The sequence below is a fragment of the Falco naumanni genome, chromosome 8, assembly GCF_017639655.2.
Source record: "Falco naumanni isolate bFalNau1 chromosome 8, bFalNau1.pat, whole genome shotgun sequence".
In the NCBI taxonomy this organism is placed as follows: domain Eukaryota; kingdom Metazoa; phylum Chordata; class Aves; order Falconiformes; family Falconidae; genus Falco; species Falco naumanni.
The window spans coordinates 21,059,277-21,082,510 of NC_054061.1; the positions used below are offsets into that span (position 1 = coordinate 21,059,277).

Genomic DNA, 23,234 nt, shown 5'->3' on the forward strand with positions numbered 1-23,234 from the left:
GGCCAGCTGCTGTGGGCCTGGGGGGCGCTGGCTGCAAGTGGTTGGTGGTGCTCCCCACTTCTTGCAGCAGGACAGTCTGTGCCCGGTGGGACCAGCTCTGAGAAGGGAGCATGGCAGCGCTGGACAAGCATCACTTGTGCATGGTCCCCAGGAGAGCAGCTTCCCAGGATGCCATCCAGCTGGGGCTAGCAGAAGGAGGCTGGAGCTCAGCCTGCACTGTGGGTCCTCCCTGGCCCACTCAGCCCCATCCTCCCCCGTGCTCTGTCTGCTGCACAGTGCTGTGCCAAACCCACCCTGCAGGAAAGCCCCTCTCCAGTTTCAGCAGCCCCAGGGCCAGCGGAACTCTCCCTTGGGACCCTGTGATTGCCCCAGAGACCCAGTGGCTGTCCAGTTAAGCCAGCTTTGTATCCTGCCCCACCAACAGTGTTCAGACCTGCCAGACTCATTGCAGCTTGGCTTGTGAGCCTCTCTTAGGTGAGAGGGATGAAGTGACCTTGAGCAACTCTGAAAGCAGCCATGTTCACATTGACCTGGGGAGGAGCAGGCTTCTTCCTGAAGGTCTTATCCAAGGGACCCCATGCCATGAGAGACCAGTGGTGGTAAGAGCCAAGGATAAAGAAATAAAGACTTAATACAATCAATCTACAACCAAGAACTAACTGCATCACTGAGGAAAACAGGCATAATGCTACTACATGCCTGGTACCTTTGTCTCCTGCTCCTCATCATACCGTGCCCTATACGCTGTCTAGCATGAACGAGGGAAACGCTACAAGTTTAGATTGCTATGCTTACCTCTGCTGCAGTGAGGCATCACTGAGCATGGGCTTCCTGTAAGAGGGGCTTTGTGCTGCTGTGGTTTTTCCTGAGCCATGGGGGACGGCTCAGAGCTGCATGTTCCTCTGGAACAACGCTGGTAGCAGACCCTGAGAGTCTGGGACACACTTGCTCTGTTTCTGAGTGAGTTCTGCCATGGGCATGAGGGATGGATGGTTCCCACTGGAAGGTGAGACAGCTCTAAAGTGCATGCCCCTGTACAGTAGCATGGCCCAAAACAGAAACTGCTGTGAGAAATCTATCCTCATGCTGAGCTGCACATCGGCCTAGGTCCCTCCTGTTCCCAGAACCTGAAGGGACAGAACTGGAGTTAGCAATGACCCATCCAGACTTTGCATATGTACCATCAGTTCACCACATACTCCAGCTGCCCTTGCTTTTGCAAAGAAATATGTCTTCCTGTTCTGGCTAAGCTGCTCCTCTGTGGTGGGATGTGTCCATGAGGAAAAACACATTTAATGTCCAGCAAGCACAGAGATGACCCTACAGCCTCACAACACCTGCTGTGACCCTGTTACCTGTGGATCGGTCACCAACAAAGATGTGTGGCCCCAGTGGAGAGCCTGGGGAGAAATGTAGAGAGCATTTGCCCCCAGAGACTAAGGATGGAAGAAACCAGAGAAAATGCAAGAGGTCAGCAAACACAATGCAGCAATTAGCACAGGTGGATGGGGAGGAGAGATTGAGACAACGCAATTTATGGAGTTCAGGAGACAGAATTCTCTAGGGGCACTGATCACGCACTATAAATACTTTCAAGGTAATGACATAAATGGAGTGAATTATTCACCATCTCTGATAGTGGGAGGGCAAGAGGCAGTGATCTGGATCTGAGGAAGGGAAGTCTGGGGGGGAGGAAGCCCGGGCAGCAGGAACAGCCTGGCATGGGGCACTCTTCCTGGCGCAGCCCTTCTTTCTGTGCAAAGCCCGTCTCTAATACGTCCCTGACTGGGCCTATGCCAATACTGGTGCTGGAGGAGCTGAGGCCAGCTCATGGCCTGTGTGGGAGCTCCCAGCCTGCGTGTCCCTGCTGGCATGGAGGGAGTAGGTGAAGCTTCCTGCATGTGATGGCTCTGGCCCATACACGGAATCTGCTGCTCTTCCAGGGCTGCAGCCAAGCGGGCAAACACCTTCCCTTGCCTGTGGGAGCAAACTGTGTCTGCCCGGCCTCACACGGGTGGGAATGGATGGAGCTCAGTTTGGCATTTGTGACAGCCACCAAGCTAGGTAAACCAGTAGAAGGGAGCTAGAAGAAGGCTTTGACTTGGAAAGAAGAGCCAGGGTCTGGAAATGCAGCCTCCAGCAAGATCACAGTATCACAGACTGGCTGGGCTTGGAAGGGAACTCTGGATGTTCTCTGGTCCACCCCCCCCTGCTCAGGCAGGGCCACCAAAAGCCAGTTGCCCAGGTCTGTGTTTAGATGGCTTTTGAATATCTCCAAGGATGGTGACTCCAAAACCTCCCTGAGCAACCCACGCCAGTGATCAGTCACCCTCACAATGAAAAAGTGTTTCCTGGTGTTCACAGGGACCATCCTGTGTTTCCATTTGTGTCTGTTGCCTCTTGTCCTTTCACTGGGTACCACTAAAAAGAGCCTGGCTCAATCCTCTTTGCACCCTCCCTTCAGGTCTTTGTATACACTGATAAGATCCCCCTTGAGCCTCAAAGATGGAGATTTCCTGTGCACAGACAAGAAACCTCCTGCATGCTGCTGGGGTCTGTCTTTATCTGTCTGTATTTATCTGTCTGTGGATATGCATGTCTCTGCTAAAGAGTAATGACCACACTGAGATGATACATGTGAGGAGGCCTAGGAAAGTACTGTGCCTCTGCTGATGCTCTTGGCACAGGCTGGGGTTCAGTCCTACTCCTGCTCCCCATTGCTTCACAGCAACCTCAGTGGGCAGCTGTGAACAGCTTTCCCAATAGCTGTTCTTTGTTCTCTCTGCTGCTGGATCACGGCCTCATGCCACAAGGGAAATGGAGGAGAGATGGGAGTAGCTCTGCTGTCCCTTTGTCATGGTAACCCATGGAGGCAGGGGTGCCTCCTGAATGCTCTGGCAGCCTGGCACCCCGCTGCATCCGTCCTGTACCTCATCCTACCTAGGCTGCGGGACAGAAAGGTGGTGCAGAAACAGTTTCTCGCTGCACAGACACAACCTGCTGCTTCTCCTCACCTTGCAAGAGTCAAGCCTTCCTGTGTGCGGGCAAACACACCCTGACTTGCACAGGCAGAATTTATTCACCCAGGGCAGCCAAATAGGAAACAAATGCCCCCGTGGCTCCTGGAGATTTGTCTTGATCTCAAGTTTTCCTGTCTGTGAGCAGCGTCCAACCCGTAGGAATATGCGGGGAGCCTGGACTTCTCTTCCTGGCTGGGCTTTAAACCACAGCATGGACTTGATTAGGGAAGATACCAGCCTGATGCCAGGTGGCAAACAAAATGTTATAGCAGGTGCCATCTGGGCACCTCTGATCCAGCAGACCAGTTGAGATGATCACATATGGAGGGGACCCATTGCGTTTGCTAGGAGAGCCACTTTGATCTCTGGAGACTTTTCTATGTCTCTGCAGATGTGTTTTTCCTTATCTGCATCTCCCTTGGAGGGACTTATCAGTACCTTATCATGGCCAGTAGGCCTGGAAGATAGCTATGGGTTCCCCAGAACTGCTTATGGGGTCAGAGTGGCACTGAGGTAGCCATCATCAGTCAACCACCAACCTCACTCCTGGCAGAGGCCCATACTGGAAAGCAAGCAACCTGGCAGACAAGTGGGTCAGCTTGAGTGGTTCTTGCCACCTCTCCAGGAAGCATTTAGGAAACAATGCTCTGATCTCCTGCCCAACGTGCAGTCACAGCGTGAACCAGGAGCCTGGATGTGCTCTCTGAGCCATGCTGGTCCAGAGAGACAGACAGGGGGACTCTTGCACTGCTCATCCACCACAGCCATATGTAGGAGGTGGCATGGGCTGGAATGGCTTTTGGAAAGCCTAGAGAAGGCTTGCTGGCTCTTCAGCCCACAGAAGCCACAGGGTCTCCTGTTCCCTCTTAGCATGGACAGGTGGCCATGAGCAGGGTGGTCAGCCTGACTGTTGGGGAAGAATAAGGAAAGCAAAATCCACATAGGAAGAACATTATGGCTTTGGCAGCCCAGGGCCTGCTGCCCGATCTGCATCTCCCATAGAGAAGCACTGTTAAATTCAGTTCCTGGATGCTGCAGTGGCACGGAGCTGTGTAACAACAGCAAGAAAACAACAATTCCCTAGACCCTAGTCAGTTCTGTCCTGCACTGGCAGGGATGCAGTATCTGTCCCAGGCACTGATGCTATATGCAGAGAACAAGGACATGGGTCTGGTCCAGCGTGGGGCATGCAGCTTTACAAGCCAGAGACAGAGGAAAAGCAAAGGAAACTGCCTCCTAAATGTGAAATAACTGGAGGCTGGCTCCAGACCCTCAAGACAAAGCTATAAATCTGCCTAGCCCTGCTGCAAAAGCATGAGACACCCGGAACAGCCACATGGCGTCACAGTGTCCTTGATCTCTGTTTTCTCTTCCATCCCCTCCTTTCATCCCTGCCACCCCCGGAGGCACGTTCTGTCTCCTGGTGACTACGGTTACTCAGCCTGCTCAAACGCTGCTCTCTCCTGTCCTGCTGTGTTTTATGGCAGGCTGGGTCAGGTTGCAGTTGCTAATAGCAGTCGCCAAGCTTGGCACAGAGGGAGGGCAGTCCCAGCCGAAGGACAAGATTTCCAGCAGGACATGTTGCACTTCTGCCAGTTGCAGTGGCATCTGGGCCCTGCTCCCCTCTGTCATGTTTTGGGAGGACTGGCCAGTGCAGGGAATGCAAACTGGCGGGTGTTTTCCCCTGGGGCTCACATTAGGTTATGTGGTTGACAGTGCTCTGGCATGTCCTGTCACATGGTGGGGAGCAGGTCTGAGCCAATGCATGACCCATGGCTATGCTGGCCATGAAGCACTGCCCCCAGGCTGGCTGTGGGTCACAGGACCCATTGCTACAGCTCCTGACCCTCCCCGGTTTGCTAGGCTTGAACTTTCCTGGTAAGCTGAGATGAAAAGAGGAATCCTCTGGCTGCCCCAGTAAGGGAGAGCCATGTCAACGCCTCTTCCTAATGCAGAGCTGACACCAAGATGTCCCCTGGGAGACATGACCTAGCCCAGCTCCCCAGCTGGTTTAGAAACCATCCCGTTTTGAATCCACAGACCCCCACCACCACAACAACAAGTAAGGATAGAGTCTCAAAGGACACCCAAACCACATCCAAGCAAGGCCACTGCCTGCTTGTCCCCATTTGACCATGTCCTGGACATTGTCTGGAATTGAGGGAACAAAGCAGAGTGGGCATAAAGCCATTGCCTTGCTCTCCTCCAATTTAGCTCCATGGAGTGTAGGCAGAATCAGCACATAAGCCACAAAAAGTCTGTGCCACATTTGTCTCCTTTGTGTCTCTGGGCTTGCTGCACAAGGAGCAGGGGGAAGAGAAATGTGTTCAGGCTGTAACTAATGCCAGAGCCTAAGAAATGGATCAATTCACCCCCAAACAATTTGCAATGCAAAGGGAGCAGCCCTTCTCTTGGTTTACTCCTCCCCATGCACAGACACATGCACAACCCTTCTTTCCCACATCCCTGTGCTGGGAGAAAAGCAGCTTGTCACCCCAGCACATACAAAATACGCCACCCCCGCTGCCCCCACCCACTCTGCCCAGCAGATTGCCTCCTTGCTGATTTAAATCCCTGGCGTGAGCACAACAGTACCCATCCACCCTCTGGCACCAGAGAGTCGGGAGTGGTGAAGACTGGATGCCAGAGAGGGGGTAACCCCAGCACATTGGCAGTACTGCCCGAACACAGCTCAGCTCGCCGTGTCTCCGAAGGTTTCTCTTGCAAGCACACTCGACTGATTAGTAAACGGAGCCTAAACCTTTTGGTCTCAATCGATCTTATCTTTAAACCCTGCAGACAACAATTCCTCAATCGATACCTCATTTAATTGCTGCCACCAGGCTGACAGCTGGGGTTCTGGCTGTGCAAGCCTGGCTGTCACATGGCAGGTTGCCAGCGCGACCTTCTAATCCCAAACTGATTTAGTCTCATGCAGCTCCTCTTCCCCGCCCCGCCCCACAGACCCTATTCCTGCCCTTCCCTCCCTGTGCAGGGGCAGGGAACGCCCTGGCTACATGCATCCCCCCATGAACACATCTCATCTCTATGCTCATTCGCCTCTGGACAGGTGTGATCAAACTGTCATGTCGATGAACGCCTGAGCATGGACACGCAGACTCCATGCTCACTGCTGAGGCCTGATGCAGCCCAGTCGCAGCCCAAGAAGCAGATCCCTGCCATGCGGGGGACACCTGGGTGGCACATGCAGTGTTTCCCAGCCAGCCCACACTAAGGGACAGGCAGCTGCTGCTCCGTGCATCCCAATACCAGAGCTGGCCTCCATGCATCTTTGCAGCGCTGCCTTCCCCAGCTGGGACCCTGCATGGGCTGGGCTTGATCCATTTGCTGGCTGCTGTTCCTGGCAAGCGCGAGGAACTGGATTTTTAGGGATGCTCATGACCCTCTGAAGAGCAGCAGATACAGAGGCAAGCCACTGCTGCTGTTTTAGCACAAGCTGACTCGTGGAATCAGGCATCGACACCCCCATGGAGTGCTCAGCTTGGGGCTGGGGGAGGAACGGCAAACCGATCAGGCTTCTGTGACGGGGTGCTAGCCATGGCTGCTCTGTGTTTGCTCTGGCTCAATTTTTACTCTTGTTTTGATCATGGATTTTGCTGTGGTGTAGTGATAATCATAGGTGCAACATGTATTTCCTTCAGTGGCAGATGTGAAATAATTGCTGTAACCCTGATCTTTGAGTTGTGTGTTTGTCATCTGCAGTTCTTGATGGTCTCTCTTTGTGGTGATGCTGATTGCTCTGTCCTTGTATCCTCGGGAAACATTAGCGTGTAATTTTGTAAAGAAACAGAGCTGGTATATGAACACATCACCAGCAATACTACCACAATAAAACCTAGGCCTTCCTCTAGACAGAGATCATGCCCCTCAGTACCAAGCATGAGTCTGGGGTCTGCCCAGCAAGGAGATGTGCACCTTGCTTTCAGTGGTGCCTGTGGCATCAGCGCATCTGCAGCTCAGCCCAGCCACTGGGATCTGGTACAGACCTGGTCTTGGTCACACCAGCTTTCAGGCAACGTTACCTACAAATCCACAGTGTAAACCACAGTGGAGATACATCTCACTGCAGTCTGTGGCCATCACTTTCTATGTGCATGCTCTTCTGAAGCTCACTTGTTCCATCTCCAGCTTTATGTGGAGGCAGCAACTTGCCCAAGCTCTGCTGAACACATCTTGGAAGGTTTCTGAGCCTAGATGCAGTGGGACTGGTGGGCTTGGCTGGTCTGCCAGCAACGCTACCTTCTGTGCCGTTTGCGGAATCAGTGCCTGGGGCTGATCACTGACTTTCCTGAACTCCAGGGGAGGATAGACCATAGCAGAAAGAAGCTTTCAGGTTTGTCTTGCAAGGGGTGACTTACCTACTGGGTACCACCAGTGACATTTTCAGTGTCACCTACCCTTGCGGCTTTGAATCCTTTCACTCTGTGGTGAACCAGAGTCAGTCCCCTCCAAGCAAGAGGAGGTTTGGAGATGTAAAATAGATCACCAGCTCCACTGTTGGCCTTAGCTAGTAAGTATCCTTATTTTGTGCTAAGTAACAGAGATGAGGCCCTTGCTATGCTAAGTGCTGTACAGAGGAAATGGGTCTGGGGAACTTGGGTCTTCCCAGTGTCTGACAAGGATGTGGAAATCTTCTCAAGAGGTGACCATCTTGGTACCATTTAAAGCCGTCACAGATGAGCGTTGAGGAGCCAGTGTACTAGGAAAGGCAGGTGAACATGCTAACAGCTTACTGGGGACAAACTCACCTCTGGTGTAAATGGATGCAGTGTCTTTGGGTCCACTGGGTTAACTTAGAAGACCCTTGGCTGCTGCAAGAGGCGGTGTCTCCTCCAGCTGAAAATAGGTGGGATGCATCACGTCCTATGTGTCTACTCTTTCAGTTTGCTCTTCTCCTGTAACAGCTACGCCAAGCCAGAATGTAACCTTGGGAAAAAAGCCAGATTCTGCTCTTGGTGCAAACTGCTGAGACTGGAGGACATAGCAGAGGTCAGGCTGAAGTTAAAGGCACCTGAATCCTGGTTCCCTGGGCCAGAAACCATTTCCAGAGCCTTTTGGTCTGGACAGAATCTAGCCTGTACATCCAAGGTATCTTACCACTGAGCTTGAACAGTACCTGTGTAAGCAAGACTCTGTTCTGTCAGGGTGTAATCTTAGGACAAAGTCTGCCCTGTTCCCAGTCCCCCATGCCACAGCTCCCCAGCAAGCCAGGGAGGGAGATGAATGCTCAACAGCTCCATGAATGAGGGTCGTGAAAGCTTGCTATCATGCTAGTAGGAGTGGGGGACTTGTCTGTTATCAGCAACCAGAATTTGTTTCCACTGGCCTCTGCTACCGTTCAATAGTCTGCTCTATTCAGGACTGCTATCTGCTGCAGCTTACTCATGCCAGTGTGAGCTGTGAGCGAGGCTGGAGCAGAGTGGATCCAGGTAGGCAGTCCTAGTGGGAGAGGTGACTGGTGGCAGAGGAGACCCTCAAGGGCAGGATGGGGGTTGGCTACCTGTGCAGGCAGTGGCATGGGAGTACCCATCCCACAGTCATCCTTCGCCTTGGTGCGAGAAGGTGCCTGACACATACTACCAGGAGATCAGCAGTTGGCCCCGAGCATGCCCCAGATGGTTTGATGCCAGGGTGTTTGCACACAGCTCTGCCATTTAATGGGGAGAGAACGCATAGCTGATCCCAGCTGAAGCCATACACTAAAATGCTGACAGACTGTTTGTCGAGACACAAACATTGGCAAATGGCCCCGCTTGCCATATACTTCCAGTCACGGTAGGGAAGGAGGGAACCCAAGAACAGGGCTGTCTCTGGCAGTGACTGAGAGTCCTCAAAGTGCAGTTCAGTGCATGTTTCTGGGAAGAGGGGAGTCACTTGGGAGATTTGAAGCACCCTTTTTCCAAATGAGTGGAACTGAGATGCCCCAGCTTCTTAAAATGAGGCTGGGGGTGATGGGGACAGCTGGGTGTGTTTCTCATGCAGCACAGTTTGGGGGATGGAGCATCCCACCCATCTAGCCAGGATGGAACCTCTTTGGTCCCTCTGGCTTGGTGTGTTCAGTGGTATTTTGCCAGAGAAAGCCAGGTCGTCAGTATCTTGGGTATGCCAGAGGCTCCTCTCCTGTCAGGTAATGCAGCACACAGGGCTGCCAATGGTGCTGGCTGTGCTCAGCGTCTCTCAGCAGGGCTGTGCCTTACTGATGTGTGCTGTTAGCTCTTCCCACCCGGGGTCTTACACACCAGAAAGGAGTGGATGGGAGCTGTGGGGAAGGTGACGCTGAAAACATGCATCAGAGCTGGGCAGTGTTGGGCAGGAGCCAGGGACCAGTGTTGTGCCCAGCAGATGGGACAGGTCTGCTTGCCTCTGGGTCAGGCTGGGACCTTCCCATGCTTGTGCCATGAACTTACAGCAGTGCTGGGAGGGGAAGCATTGCTTCCAAACAGCAGCTTGTGGCATCTAGTGCATCCTCTGGGGTACCTGGGTTTGCACCCTGGTAAAGCCAGGTCACATTACTTGAGTTGTCAGTCCAGAAAAGTGAGCTCTCAAGCAGTCTGGATGGCAAGAGGTTCCTGAAGGCACTGAGCTGGACAGCTGCTGTTTACATTTCCCAGCAAACAAGGGAAAGCAAGTATTGCTCCTGTGCTCATCTAGCAGCTTTCATTTTGCCAGCAAGAGTCTTTTGTCTCTCAGATCTCCCTAGCTGGAAAAAACTTTTGAAGCTAATTGTTAACCTGACTGGGCCTCAGTTGGAGACTTCTGCAAACAGGGAGTCCTGTGCTTCCAGGAGCAATGCCCTGCAAAATGCTGGATACTTCCAAGGGCAATAGGGTGGGGGAGAGGAGCACCCAGGAAAAGGAAGACATGGCCTATGGGGATGAAGGGCACAGAAGAAGAAGGGTAACAAGGAGGGGAAGGAGCTATCACCTGGGAAGAATTACAAGCAAAGCAAAGCTTTTTACTTTATCTGGACACCACTCTGGAGCAGTCTGATGTTAAAGGAGCCCATAGTTTTAAATTACCACTAATGACCACATCAAAAATATCAAAGTTTGGGGTCAAGATTCAATGAACTAGGGAAGGACTCTTGTGGTTTGATCCTCTGCTTTGAGGATCATTCAACAGGTACCTGCATCAGAGCAAGGGTAGTAAAGATGCCAGGGACCATCTCTTTCACCAAGCTCGTGCAAAGAGGATGGGGCCCCTGCAGAGTGTGGGGCTCAGCTTGGCTTGGTGGCAGATGGGCTGTGCATCCCTCCGCCAGCTGCCACTGCAACGCTGTCACGCTCCACGCTGCACCACACAGCCACATGGGCAGCTCAGCACTAGCAACCAAGCCAGGCTGTGGCACCCACTGACACCCCAGCCTGCAGCACCATTGAGGACCACTCAAGGCACCCACTTGAGGTTGCAGAGGCCTGGGAGAGCCCAATTAATTGTCTTCACAGAGTAGCCGTCCCCTAATATGGTCTGTCACTGCAGCCCAGGACTTTAAATTCAGTGCCTGCAACTGCATGGGAGGCTCAGCAAGGCAATGGCAAAGGATGCAGGGCAGGGCTGTTAGCCTATTTTGTTCTGGGCTGCTTTCTGTTCTCCTCTGGGATGTCTGTGGTGCTGCCAACTTCACAATATATGATTTCATTTCCAATTTTAAATCACATGATAGGAATGTTGGTCACCTAAAAAGCAAAGAAAGCTTTGGCTTGTGTGAATTGCTGTGAAAAGCATGAAAAGGACTTGTACATAGGTAGAAAAATGCCGACTGTGGGCTTGAGGGGCAGCTACTCACCTTGTACAATGCCAGAGCATGTGTCAGACAGGGACACTCCACTGCCCCTGTCTAGTCTCTGGGACAGTTGTCCAATTAACTTGCACTGGAGAAAGTCCTGGAAGTTGGGTCTTGCATCACCTCCGGTCATCTTTCTCACCATCCCCTGCATTGGGTTTTAGACCCCCACAGCCCATGAATTCCTTGCCACATCAAAGAAGAGGAGAGAAAAGAGCAAAGTGACTATTTCTCAACCCAACCCGAATGCCCCGGGCAGTGACCCAAGCAGCAGCCTGGCCACTGAAGTGCTCAGCTCCCAGCCTTGCCCTGTCCTCCTGCCCTCCTCTTGCCAGGCTGCCTGTTCAGCCCCCCCCACTGTGGCTTGCACATGCCAGCTGCTTGCCCTGACAAGCCAAGCAAGACCCCCCTCCACGGTCCAGGGAGAGGGAACGGGCTGCTAACGGAAATGTATCGCTTCAGTGTGATCTCCCTGACCTGAAATCCTCTGGAGACCTCTCTCCAGACTAGTTCATCCTGCTGATGCTGAAATCTTTCTTCCTCCTGGTTTTGCCTCCTTTCTCGCCACATTAGAGGTTTCTCTGTGAGGTGTGGGGGTGTCTCTTATGGTACCTTGCTGCATTTTGCATAATCTCCCACATCGGCCTTCCCTCATTCAGAGGTTCCCTGGTGGCTGCATCCCCTTCTGCTGATGTGCCGGGCTCAGTGGCTGGCACCACAGCCTCCCGTGGGATCCTGTCTCTTAGCAACGCTCCAGCCCAGAAGGTAGATGCTGAGCACATGTCTGGTCCACCAGTCATGGGGGCTTCATGCGCAGGGCAGAGGGCAGCTGCTGCCTGGAAGGAAGGGGCTGTATCCTCCTGCACATGCCACCTCCTCTCTCCCCTGGCCCTGTGAGGTAGGCGAGGTGTGTGGGAGGTTGAGCATCAATGTAGGGGACCGCAGCCTGGTACCCCACCAATTGCAGAGCTCTCCAGGGCCTTTCTTGCACCAGGGACATGCAAAAATCCCACTTCCCTGCCTGCCTTCTACCACTGCTCCCGCATGACTAACAAGGCCCTGAGAAGCTGCTCAGGCTGCCCCTGCCCCAAGAGTGCCGTGGTGGGGATGAGGCAGCCAGGGGTACCAGAGCTGCAGCTGTGCCCCAGGCGGAGGGGTGTCCCTGTGGGCACACCCTTAGCACGGGAGACCCCAATTAACCGCCTGCTTGGAGCAGCCATCCTGATGCTGCCAGCGTGGGGGTGGAAAACAGTGCCTCATTCCCAATACCCTCAGCCCACTGAGAAAACATCCACAGAGCCAGCAGCCAGTCCTTTTTGGGGTCCCCACATAGCATTCTACTGCCACAACAGAGCACAGGTCCTGGGATGGCCGAAAGGGGAGAGGAAAGCAAGCCCACGGCCTGCCCACACCTTTGTCGCTTGGCTCTGCGTCCCTCTGCCTCCGCCCCGCGGAGCTGGGAGCAGCGCCAGCTGCGAACGCCAGGGGGAGCCAAAGGACGCGACAGCAGCATCTGCGCTCTTTGGTGTCCCCTGGCGTCCAGATCTCGCACTGCAACCGGGAGGGATCCCAGTCCCGGGTCCCCCAGGGGATGCACCGAGCGGAGCGGAGCCGCTTGCCCATGGCCCCACGCGTGTCCCGGGGGCCAGCGCCCGGCGTGGCGGGGACGTGGAAACGGAGGCGAGCAGGGCGCGGAGCTGCGAGGTGAGTGCGCGCACCCCCCACGCAGGCACACACTGCGGGGAACATCTCCGGGAGTGGGGGTGGGCAGGGCTCCTGGGGGCGAGCGGTGGGCTCAGCCCCCCGCCCCCGTGCCGGAGGGATGGGTGCCCCCGTGGCTGTGTTATCCCGGTTCCAGCGGGCTGTGCCATCCCCTGTATCAGCAGCAGGGTGCAGGGTGGGCTGTGCAGGCGCTGCATGTACGCCTCTCCATAAGCCAGACAGTGGCAGAAGCTGGAGCGACCACCCCCGGGAGCACCATCTTCTTACAAGCGGTGTCCAGTGAAGTGACATTCACCGAGTTAGAAGGTGGCTGTCCTTTCCTGAGAGTCTCCGGGAAGGAGTACTGGGGGATTAAGCTTGTGCTCAAGTGGTGTCATGCTATCTCAAAGGGCTGCAGTGCTTCTCAGGCTGTTCAGGGAAGGACTCGCTGTACGGGTTTTGGAAGATTTGAGGCCTGGAAGAGGGTTTGCTGCAAGGATTTTTCTGCTGTCAGGTTCCTGGCCAGCTCTTTCCCGGTCCAGTGCCTCTCTGGCTTTCTTCTGTGTAATGGAGCAGGCTCATCGGGGTGGCAGAAACATCCTTTCAACCACCACCCAGTGGTATGTAAGGCAGAGGCAGCATCCCTGCCAGGCTGTAAGCAGTGCTCCTTTGCTCGGACATGGGCGAGAGGCACTGGGCTCACTGTAATTCCCTAACTTAGAGGGAAGGCTGAAAAGCAGAATTGAAAAGGTGTCATGTGGAAAACCTCATTCAAGCTGACATGTGGGTCACCTTGGTCTGATGGACAAGAATTGCACTGGGAAGGTTTAAGGTCTTTCTTGGCAAGCAAAGTTAGTAGCCTCTTGGCAAAGTTGCAGGAATAGGATGCTTGCTTTCTCTGTGGGATGGGAAGCCTTGTTATGAGGAGCAGTCTTCTGGTGCTTCAGCCTTAAGTTCCATGTCAGTACCTCTGGGCAGTGGTCATAGGAGGACAGCAGAATTTGCCTGTGGATTTGATATGATTCCTCAGTTAGCAATGACTTTGTGTAGGATGAAAGACACTCCAGAGTAAAAAAAAATAAAATGTCCCAAAGTGAGCACTTCTGGTTCTTTCTGCCTGGCAAAAATTGGCTTCCTTATGGCAGGAAAAGGGGAGTAATGGTTTCTAGGTTTAGTATGAGGGAGGCGGCAGTTCTGGGGCTGTTGCCCAGGCTGGCAGAGGTGGTGTGTGAGGGGATGGCCTTGAGCAGTCAGCTTGTGCACCTATGGTTGGCTTCTGCAGCCCAGAGCAGCTTCAGCCTGCACCCTGCTGTTGGCAAACTGAATTTCACTGTTGTGAAGTCAAAGGCATCATCACCATTGTTGGCACCACAAAAGGGACTCGGGCAGCCCAGGGCTGGAGCTGGTGGTCTCCTCTGTCCCAGTGTTTCCTGTCACCCCTGAGCTTTCCCCATCCAGCAGCGCTGCTTGCCATCCTGGGCTGCTGTCCCTGGGGAAGGACCATGGGCACAGGGCAGGCGGGCCACCTTCCTGCTTTACTGCTGCCTGGATGCCCTGCCTGATCCATAAGGGTCATCACTCCTGCCCCAAATGTCTTGATGACAAGTGCTAGCAAGCAGCCACGGTTAACAGCCCTAGGAAAGACAAAAATCTTTCTCCACCTCTCAACTTCGTCCTAGACTGGTGTGCATGTTTCCCTAGCCTGGAGGGAGTGGCTGAGCAGCTGAATTCCATTCAAGGCAGTTAAAAGACCATTGTGGGTGGCTGATAACTTCGAAGTTAAAAGGAAGCTGACATGGGGATACCCGCAAAACAATCTTGATGGCTTTTCTCAGCTGGTGGACTCAGATGTTAGGTTAGACCAGGAACACTCACCTCAGTTTAGGGGCTGCTGAGGTTCACACCTGAGCTCATGGCTCCCACAGACTGCTTTTTGCAAGTCAGAGTTTAAGAAAACAAACCACACCTGGCAGGGAAACCTTTCTTTGGAGGGACTCACAGCTTTCTGCAAATGGACCTGGATGGTTTCCTACTGCCTCCTTTGAGAGCAGCAACAACAAGGAGCAGGATTTTGAATGGTGCCCTGAGATCTGGTGCTCTGTGTTTCCGTTCCAGCACAGGGTCCTAAGCCAAGAAAACTGCCTGTCCTGCCAAGGCTGGGTAGGAAACTCGGCCCTGGAGCAGGCAGGCAGTGGTGTAGCCTTAACTCCTCTCTACAAACAGCAGTGAGGCTCCTTTGATGAACATGCTATCTGCAGAACTTATTTTCTTGTTTCTTTTTGGGGGACTCATCACGCCTGCCTCAGCTGCAGCCTGCTGACTGGCTGGTGGTCTGTGGAGCTTTTGAAGATGCTAAATACAAGCTCAGTGATGATCCTTAATAACTTTTTTTTCCTCATGTCCTCTTTGAACAGCACTCTCTGCTAGTGGGCTGAAAAGTGAGCTGGGGGAAAGGTGCTGACGTGCAAGGAGTCGAGCAGAGGTAGGTGGGCTGAGGCCAGCAGAGGAGATGGCCTTGGCAGTAGGGAGCCTCGAAGCAGGTTACAAGCATTAAACTCGTTCTGACACTTCAGCGGTCAGGCACATCAGGAATCTTCTTAAGTTTTCTCTCTTGGTGATCGTTTCTTGCAAACCCCTGAGTTTAGCAAATCAGGAAGACGGGGACCAGCCATTAGGTTTGGGCACATGCATCCCACAGGCTCCTGGGGGCAGAACATTTCTTCTGTTAGGCAGGTAGACTGACTGTCAGCAGTGAGTCTAGCAGTCATCTCAGAGAGACAGAGAGCTGCTCTGATTTGAGGACCATTCATCCCAGCTGCTTGCCTGAACATACTACATATCTGCACTTTAGCTGTCTCCTATCAGGTTAGCATGTGCATGGGCAAGCTGCCTCCTCTGTATTTGCTCCTCCTGCTGTGGTGACCAGATGTCCTACTCTTTAGTGACATCGTCCTACTTTCAAGTAGGTTAATCTATTTTTGCCTGGCCCAGAGTGTTGGACTGTCTTTTGTTGTGACTTTGCCTTTCTGCGCATCCTGCGCCTGGCTTTCCTGTGGCAGAGGTAGAAGACCTGCAGGTCACGGTCCCAAGCAGTACAAGCCATTTTCCTTTGCTGTGTTTCCTGCAGGAAGCCTCTGGGCCCTTGCACAGCAATCAGCCTTGCAGACAGGTCAAAGGCTTGGGGCCCCAGTGCACAGTTTTGAGCCTGCCTCCTTAAAGATGATTAGATGCTGAAGGTCCTCAGAGGGAAGGCTTCCAGCTTGCTTTAAGGGTCTGCATGTCCTTGTGCTGGCTGGCAGTCACGTAAAGGTGGTTGTTCTTGTTTTAGGCATACCTTGTCTTGAAGTGCCAGCACTCCCAGGATTGGAAGAGACATCTGAGCAGGGAAGGGAAGAAGGACTTTTCGGGGCTGACAGTCAGCTGGGGACAGGACAGGAGTCTTCTCTTGTAACTGAAAACAAAAGGCAGGTTGAATACTGCAGGGAACCACCTTCCAACTCACAAGCCTTCCTCTGGAAATAGCTTCTCTTTGGCTTGCCAGCCTCTGCTAATACTGATCTCTCACCCTGGCTCTTCCTAACCACTAGTCCATTTACCCTTTGACTTTGAAAGCAGTAGCTTCTGAGTCACGCTGAATTCTGCATGCCTGAAGGGTCCTTGAGCTGCCTGAGGTGGACTCCAAGTGTCCTGGTGTGGCTGCAAGGCTGCAGTCCTGGAAAAGGCAAGGGAGCTGGACTGCCCCCCAGGTAGGCTGTGCCATAGTGGGGCTTGGAGGGAGCATGCAGGGTGGAAGCTGAAGGCCGATGAGCTTTGGTTCAGTGCTGCAGTTTATTTATGGCCCGCTTAGCAATCTCAGGCAGGCAGTGTGGGTTAAGGCATCTCCTGTCCTGGATTGACAGTACAGATCCAATTAGCCTTGAAAGCCTCTAATTATTTGTCCTGAATTGCTCTGGTGGTAACCAAGGCTCTGCTATCTCTTCCTTTTGTCTGTGTCCCAGCTGGAAATGCCCCAGTGTCCCTGCATCTAGAGCAGCAAGTGTGATGTGTGAGCAGAGTCAGCACAACCTAATGAAAGAAGACAGGCCCCGTTAGTTAATGAGGGGGTGGACCTGCTTCATTAAGTTTGGGGAGTTCTCCAAGCCCTGTCCAGAGGGACAAAGGACTGAGATTATGTGTGGCTAAGATAAGGCTCACATGATTACTGCAGCGAGAGAGGTGGATGGAGGGGCTGCAGACCATGGGGAGGGAGGGGATGGTAGTCAGAAAGGATTTGAAAGCAGAAGATCCCTCCTATCTGTGCAAAGCAGGCACATCCCTCGCGGAGTGCAACGTCTATGCCCAGACCAGGTCACTTGTTCCCATGTTTCATTCCTCCCTTAGGAGCCATACTGCTAGGAGGGTGCCCAGCACTCAGATGGCAAACGCTCCCCTTTGCTCTGCCTGTTCACTGACGCTCTTGCTGCTGCCAGCTCTGCAGGACACGTGATCTGGGTGAATGGTGTGCTCTCCTCTGGCCCCAGTGCTTCAGCCCTGACCCTTCTTGGTACAGTTACTCATCTGTGCCCTCCCTGCTCATCAGTGATCCAGCACAGAGGGAACAGCCGGCTCTGCCTCTGCCAGACTGCAGCATCCCAAACCGATGGAGGTGACCATTCCGGGGAAGTGACCCTGGCTTTCTGGGAGGGAAGCTGGGCCTTAACAGCTTGGCTGACCCAACAGCATTATTGCAGGTTGGCAGCTGAGAGCTGTGGGCACAAGGCCGGGTTACACAAGCAAGGCCTGAGGACTTCTCTTTTCCCAGACGTGCTAAGTTACAGCTGTAGATTGTCAACTGCAAAACTACTTTAAGGTGAAAAAAGCTTTGCAGGGCACTTATCGCATCCTCCCACTCATTCTGGGTGCTCATTGTGCAAAAGAGGAGTCTTGGCTGTCTGTGAGAGAAAACGTGTCATTTATGTTCTTAGTAACCTTAACTCTGACCTAAAGTGGCAGCGAATAGCTCTCAGACAAGACAGGGCAGCCAGCCTTGGTTTTAAAGCAAAATTTTACATGAATAATATTCAGCTCCTGTATGAGGGGTCATCTGAGTGCTTCCACCACTGTTAGCAGGTCACAGGGTCCCCCAAAAATGGGGTTTACGTCATCATCTTGTGATGCTGTCTGAAGGCAAGCCATGGCTCCGCTCACCGCGTGCATGTTATCTCTTGGTGTGGATGCATGAGGCCAGCGCCACGTCGGACCCTGCCAGTGGTACAGCTCTGTCCCTGAGCCTGAGCAGAAAGGACACAGGGAGAGTCAGCAAGGGTGCCCACCTCGGGGGGAGCTGTTCACTGGCATCCCTGGTGGGACCCAGGCTGCTGGAGCACCTAGTGCATCTGTCTGACCTCCAGCTGAAGGATGTTCAAATGGACCTGTTTCTGCCAGGGCTGGGGCTGCGGTGGTCCAGCAGGGCTAGGGAGCTGCTGACACATCCTTCCAGCCTCCTGGTGTCCTTCCCCTGCAGGCCAGGGGCACGTCTGCCAAGTTCAAACCAGGGAGCTTCCTCCATACAAATGGGGACGAGGGGGGCAGGCTGTTAACGTACAAAAACTGTTTCTTTCCTGCCCACTTGGGAAGTGGAGCTATTGAATTTTAAGCAGCAAAGACAAAACTCTGCTGAAGAGGCCTCTTCTGTGCTTGCTTGGTGAAATCACTGATCACAGTGGTGGGGGGGGGTCCGGGAAGATGCCAGGCTTGGCCTTATTAATGACTCTGTTGTTGTCTGCTCTAGTTTGTTGGTCTTTGCTCTGGGAGACAGTTTGCCAAAGCAGCAGCTATTTTCCCCAGAGAAGCTTCCTTGCAAACCATCCCTGTGGTGGGGGCTGCCTCTCTGCATGGCTGGGCTGTACACCACCAGCTCTCTGCCCAGCCTGTGGAGTGGCACTGGCCTGATGGGCTGACCCAAAGGGCTCTAGGGATCTACTTTATGGCCACAAAACCTGAACTTGCGAGGGGAGGGAGGATAGGCAAGAGGTGACAGAGCCTCTTTGTTCCACCAGCAGCTTTTCCCCTCTGGTTTTTAAGGGTGTCCAGCCTTGAAGCTTTGTACCCTGAGGAGGGGCACCCCCTTCTCCTGCCAAGGTCTCTGCTGTCTCCAGCAGCACCGATTTGGCTGGGCTGCAGACACAGTAGCAGCCTGACTCCTGTTTTTCATCCAGCACTTTAACTATCCAGCAAAGCAGCTGTGCAGTTAGTTGCTCTGCCCTGCACACCTCCTGTTTCCCACCCCAAGCTCAGAGCATCAGGCCCTCTTGCCTGCATTTTTCTCCTTGAACCACTTAGTTTTAAAATAGAACAATTACCTTCCTTTAGGAATGAGCTTATTTGCTCCAATCTAGGGCAGTCTGACAGTGCAGCAACCTGCACCGCTCTCTTTGGGAGCACAGTTGTATTCCCCACATGGTGTCCAGCATGGCGGTCCTCGGTGGCAAGGGGGGGGCGCATCTGTGGCTTAGGGTGATGGCTGGGTCAGTGGCTCAGTGTCTGAGAAGGTGCATTACTGGGGCTGAGCAGTACAGGTCCTCAGTCCCAGTCTTTCCTTTGTAACCACAGACATCAGAAGCGTGCAGGCTTGGCTCCTTGGCAGCAAGGGTTCACAGCCCTCCCTGCGTGGCCGAGCCCTGAGGGATCTCCACATGGGGAAGCTTACCTTGTTCCTGGGTCTGTGTGGTAAGAAGACATAGAGTTTCAGACTTTCACTGACATGTATATCAACAAGTGATAGATTTTGAGAGGTGGCCTCGTCCACGCTCATGCCTGAAGATGGAACCAGTTTTATGTAGGCTGCTGCCAGCAGAGGCTTCTCCAACCTGCTCCTAAAATCCCTGCCCATGACCACTATCTCTTTTACAAGCTGGGGAATTGACTGTGAATTGGGGTACACAATTGATTCTGGGATTAAATGCTCAAAAGCTAAGAGACCCTTTTCAGAAGCTTGTTGTAGTGATGAGTTCAGTGATGGAGAGTGTTCTGCCAGCATCAGCTGCCACACTGGCAATAGTAGGAAGGGTTTACATCCCTGCATTACATAGGTTGCCTAATCTCTGTCTTGGGATCCCTCTGCTGTCTCACAAGTCTACACCCAGCTGTTGTTTAATTAAAAAATAAGCAGACAGCTATTCACAAGGAAAATTAAGCTGTTTTATTCTTGATGTGTCTTTGATGCTCTTCTGACATCTTGTCTGGGGACAACAGCTCTAAGTCTTGAATTCGAATTTTTGTCTTGCAAAGCTGATTGTTTTAATTGGGATCAAAGTCTCAGAGCAGCAAATGTCCCACGCCAAGCAGACTGGCCCTGGTGTTAGAGAGGAATGATGCCTTCTTTCCCCTTTGCACTGCCCGAAGGGTTGTGAGGTTCAGGTGATGTGGCTGTAGCTCACATTCAGTTTCACCTTTTGAGTGACTGCATGCAGCTTTCTACACCTGTGTTAAGCCAACCTTGACACTAATCACAGCCCATATTGTGGTGGTCAGGAGAATGAAAGAAAGATCTGTGTAATGCATCCAAGGTCACATAGAAAGGCAACATTAGCTACTGGTGATTTCTATTGTAGGAGCGAAGAAGAGCAAGCTGACAAGAAGCTAGTGGCTAGGAGCACAAGATACACCTTTATAACAGAGGGGATTTGACCATGGACACAAGACCAGACCACTCATCTTTCAGCTGAGCTTTGCGTCCTTTCAAGGAAGCTGGAGCTATAGCTTGCATCCTAGAAGTTGGGGACCTACAGAGGAATCCCACATGAGCTCTGAGGTACCACTCAGTATGTTCATCTGGGCTTGACAAACCTTGAGATGCCAAACCATGGGAGGACACTGCAGGGGACTCCATATTCCCTGAGCCAGCAGAGCTTCTCTGTCTGGTGGCTTTCGATGAGACATGGAAGAAATATATTAAAAGGCAAATTCTCAAAGGTTAAAGGAGGTGGGTCTCCTCCATTAAAGCATTGTAAATACTACAGTCAAGCCCACCCCAACTGGCTGTGTAAAGCCAAGCTTGGGAGCTCTTCTGGGTGGGAACCCAAGGCTACCTGGTACACAGGACTCAAGTTTCTGTGGACACCCTCTCTGGATTAGTGTGGCCCAGCCAAGGAAGGGATTCCCCCAAGGCACAGACAAACCAGGACAGGACTTGGTTGCTTTGGACTTCCCCTGCAGGAGTGCCAGACTTTCACCCACCGATCATAGACTCAGACACTCTCAGGGTTCAACCCACCAGCTTTGCGCACTGAGTTACTCTTTGCTACAGAGCAAATGCAATTGTACAGATCCAGCCATGGCTTTGCTAATGTCTGGAGGTAGGTTAGTGTCAGTATTTTACTTGGCATCTGCCATCTAAAACATCTTTGACCAAGGCAGAGGAGTGTTCATGAATTAAGCTTCACTGCTCTCCTCCTAAAGTGATACTGTGTGTTCTTCATATTGGAAACTGAGGTTGCTGAAGGAAGTCAGAGGTGTGGGGCGGGAGAGGAAAAAACCTCAGGAAAGCTCTAAAACTGTCATTTTAATTTGCTGTATTGTACCCTGAGAACATCATCGCTGCTGGAGATACCACTCCAGCTGCTCACCTAGTGGGAGCTGCTGGAGATTTGCAAGTAGAAGAGCTTTAAACAACGGACAATGCAGACTGAACCATCAGATTTTCATCCGCTTGGTCCCTGATATACTAATAGGCACCTCTTCTATTTTGCATATAACATGACCTGTTGTATAAATATTTAGTCACTCTGTTGGGAACATTAATTATAAATGGAGACGAAGCTTTTGAAAGCTGCCTGTAGATCTGGGCACCCAATTTCCATTAATTTTAATGAGAACCAGACATCCAAATCCCATTCGGTGGCTTTGAGCATCTCAGGCAGGAAGCTTCATCTGACACCCCCCTGCTTCTCCTCACTCTACACTTCAGGAGTGATGTTTGCAAAAATTTTACAAATTGTGCAGAAGCCTGGGTTGTAACCGTGCCATGTCAGTGTTCTCTGCTGAGGATGGTTCTTTGGTAGCTTCGGAAGTTTTTATAATCAGTTCATTTAAACTATTCTGTTAGTTCTTTTCCTCTGCACCCCCTCCACTCCCCCCCCTCCCCCTCCCCCCCAGCATTTTGAAACAGTGATGCCTGAATGAATCCCCAGCCTGTGTGATTTTTGACAGAGAAGCTTTGATGCTTGAAAATGACAGCTGTGCAGAGCAGGTCTGAAATGAATGATTGAATTATCTGACTGATTAAAAATGTGCTGTGGCTTGGAAGATCTGACAGCAAGTATTCACTTAGGCAACTCACATGAAAGAGAGTGCATGTGCATGGGGGTGTGTGCTTGTGTGCGCACTGGGAAAAAACAGCCAGTGAAATGCAACAAACACCCAGAGCCACTTGGAGCAGCAGCTTCTTTAAGCTCAACATCCTTTCAAAAGCTTCAAATCTTCCACGCCATACTCAGCAAAAGCTAACACTCAGCATGGTTGTAGAGATAATGATGATTTAGACAGACGTCAGCAGTGGTTTAGGAATGGAAATTGAGTTAAATGGTGGTGCAGGCTGGGGAACTACTTAACTGCATCACAGTCCCAATCCAACCTGTGGCTGAGGAGCGATAAACTCTCCCATTGAAAACACAGTTCCCATCCTCTGTGCTACAGAAACGTGCTCATGGTGTGGAGTAGCCTCAGGGATGCCAGCTCTATGGGAATGTGTCCTGTGATCGAGATTTTTGAAAAATGTGAGCCCTGGTGAGATCATCTATAAATGGCTGGAAGGATGGAGAAAGGAAGCCTGATTATGGCTGTGCCCTTGATGCTGTCAGTGATGGGAGCAGCAGATGTGTTAATGCATGAGGGACAGTAAGAGCCTTTCCAGACCTAGCTCAGCTTCCTTCCCAGTCCCCATACAGTGAATTGTCCCTTCCCGATGCCTCACATAAATTCAGCTTTGCTAGAATGTAAGCAATACATCTGGAAGTGAAATGAATGAAAACAAAAATTAAAGCAACGTTTCTTTGCAAATGAAACATGTTTTGTCAGCAGGGGGAAAAATTGTGTCATAAAGGATACAATTGTAGCTCTCCGTTGCAAATAGTCTTGTTCTGATAGTTTACTGAAATTGATTTTTTTTCCTAAACTGTTCAACCAGTCTTCATCTCCCTACTTGTGGATCACTATCTTCCTCTTACTTCTAGCTCAAAAGAGATGAAACTCTGGCTATAACTAATTGCTTTATCAGAAATAATTCTGGTTTAGTCTCTCAGACCAGCCACTGAATAATTTGTTCTTTGCCCCTTCCAGTGCCATTAGCTACAGTGCTGTTAGGTGTCCGTAATGGCTTCAGCCGTTCAGTTTCGTGCTCCCTGTCCCAGTGGTCATTTCAAAAGATTAAATGATACAGCTACAATAGTCCTAAGGGCACACATAGCTAATGGTAATTCATTGGCATCTGTGTCATCTCTCCATCAGCAGCCCAAAATGTCTCTCTCATTGAATCCACTTTTAGCAACCCAGGAACACTCCGAGCAGAGAAGATGCTAGGTCTTCCTTGTAGAGGTTTGTGTAGCTGCAGGCTGCATCATTGCCAGTTGTCTCAGTGCAACCCAACACCTCCCCAGACATGGGAGCCCCCTGCCCTCTGTGCTTCTGTTCCCTGTGTCTCCCAGCCAGGCCCTAACTCTGGAGCTTAAATG

At 52.1% G+C, this 23,234-nt stretch overlaps 1 protein-coding gene across 2 annotated transcripts in view; it reads left to right on the forward strand.

The window, feature by feature from the left end:
- The first annotated feature begins 12,401 nt into the window (after positions 1-12,401).
- The window catches only part of PSD2 (pleckstrin and Sec7 domain containing 2), a 78,716-nt gene continuing 67,883 nt past the window's right edge, over positions 12,402-23,234 (forward strand). For both annotated transcript variants that reach the window (XM_040603742.1, XM_040603743.1), the window contains exon 1: positions 12,402-12,528. The gene's annotated coding sequence lies outside the window, so the exon portion shown is untranslated. The remainder of the gene's footprint in view (positions 12,529-23,234) is intronic.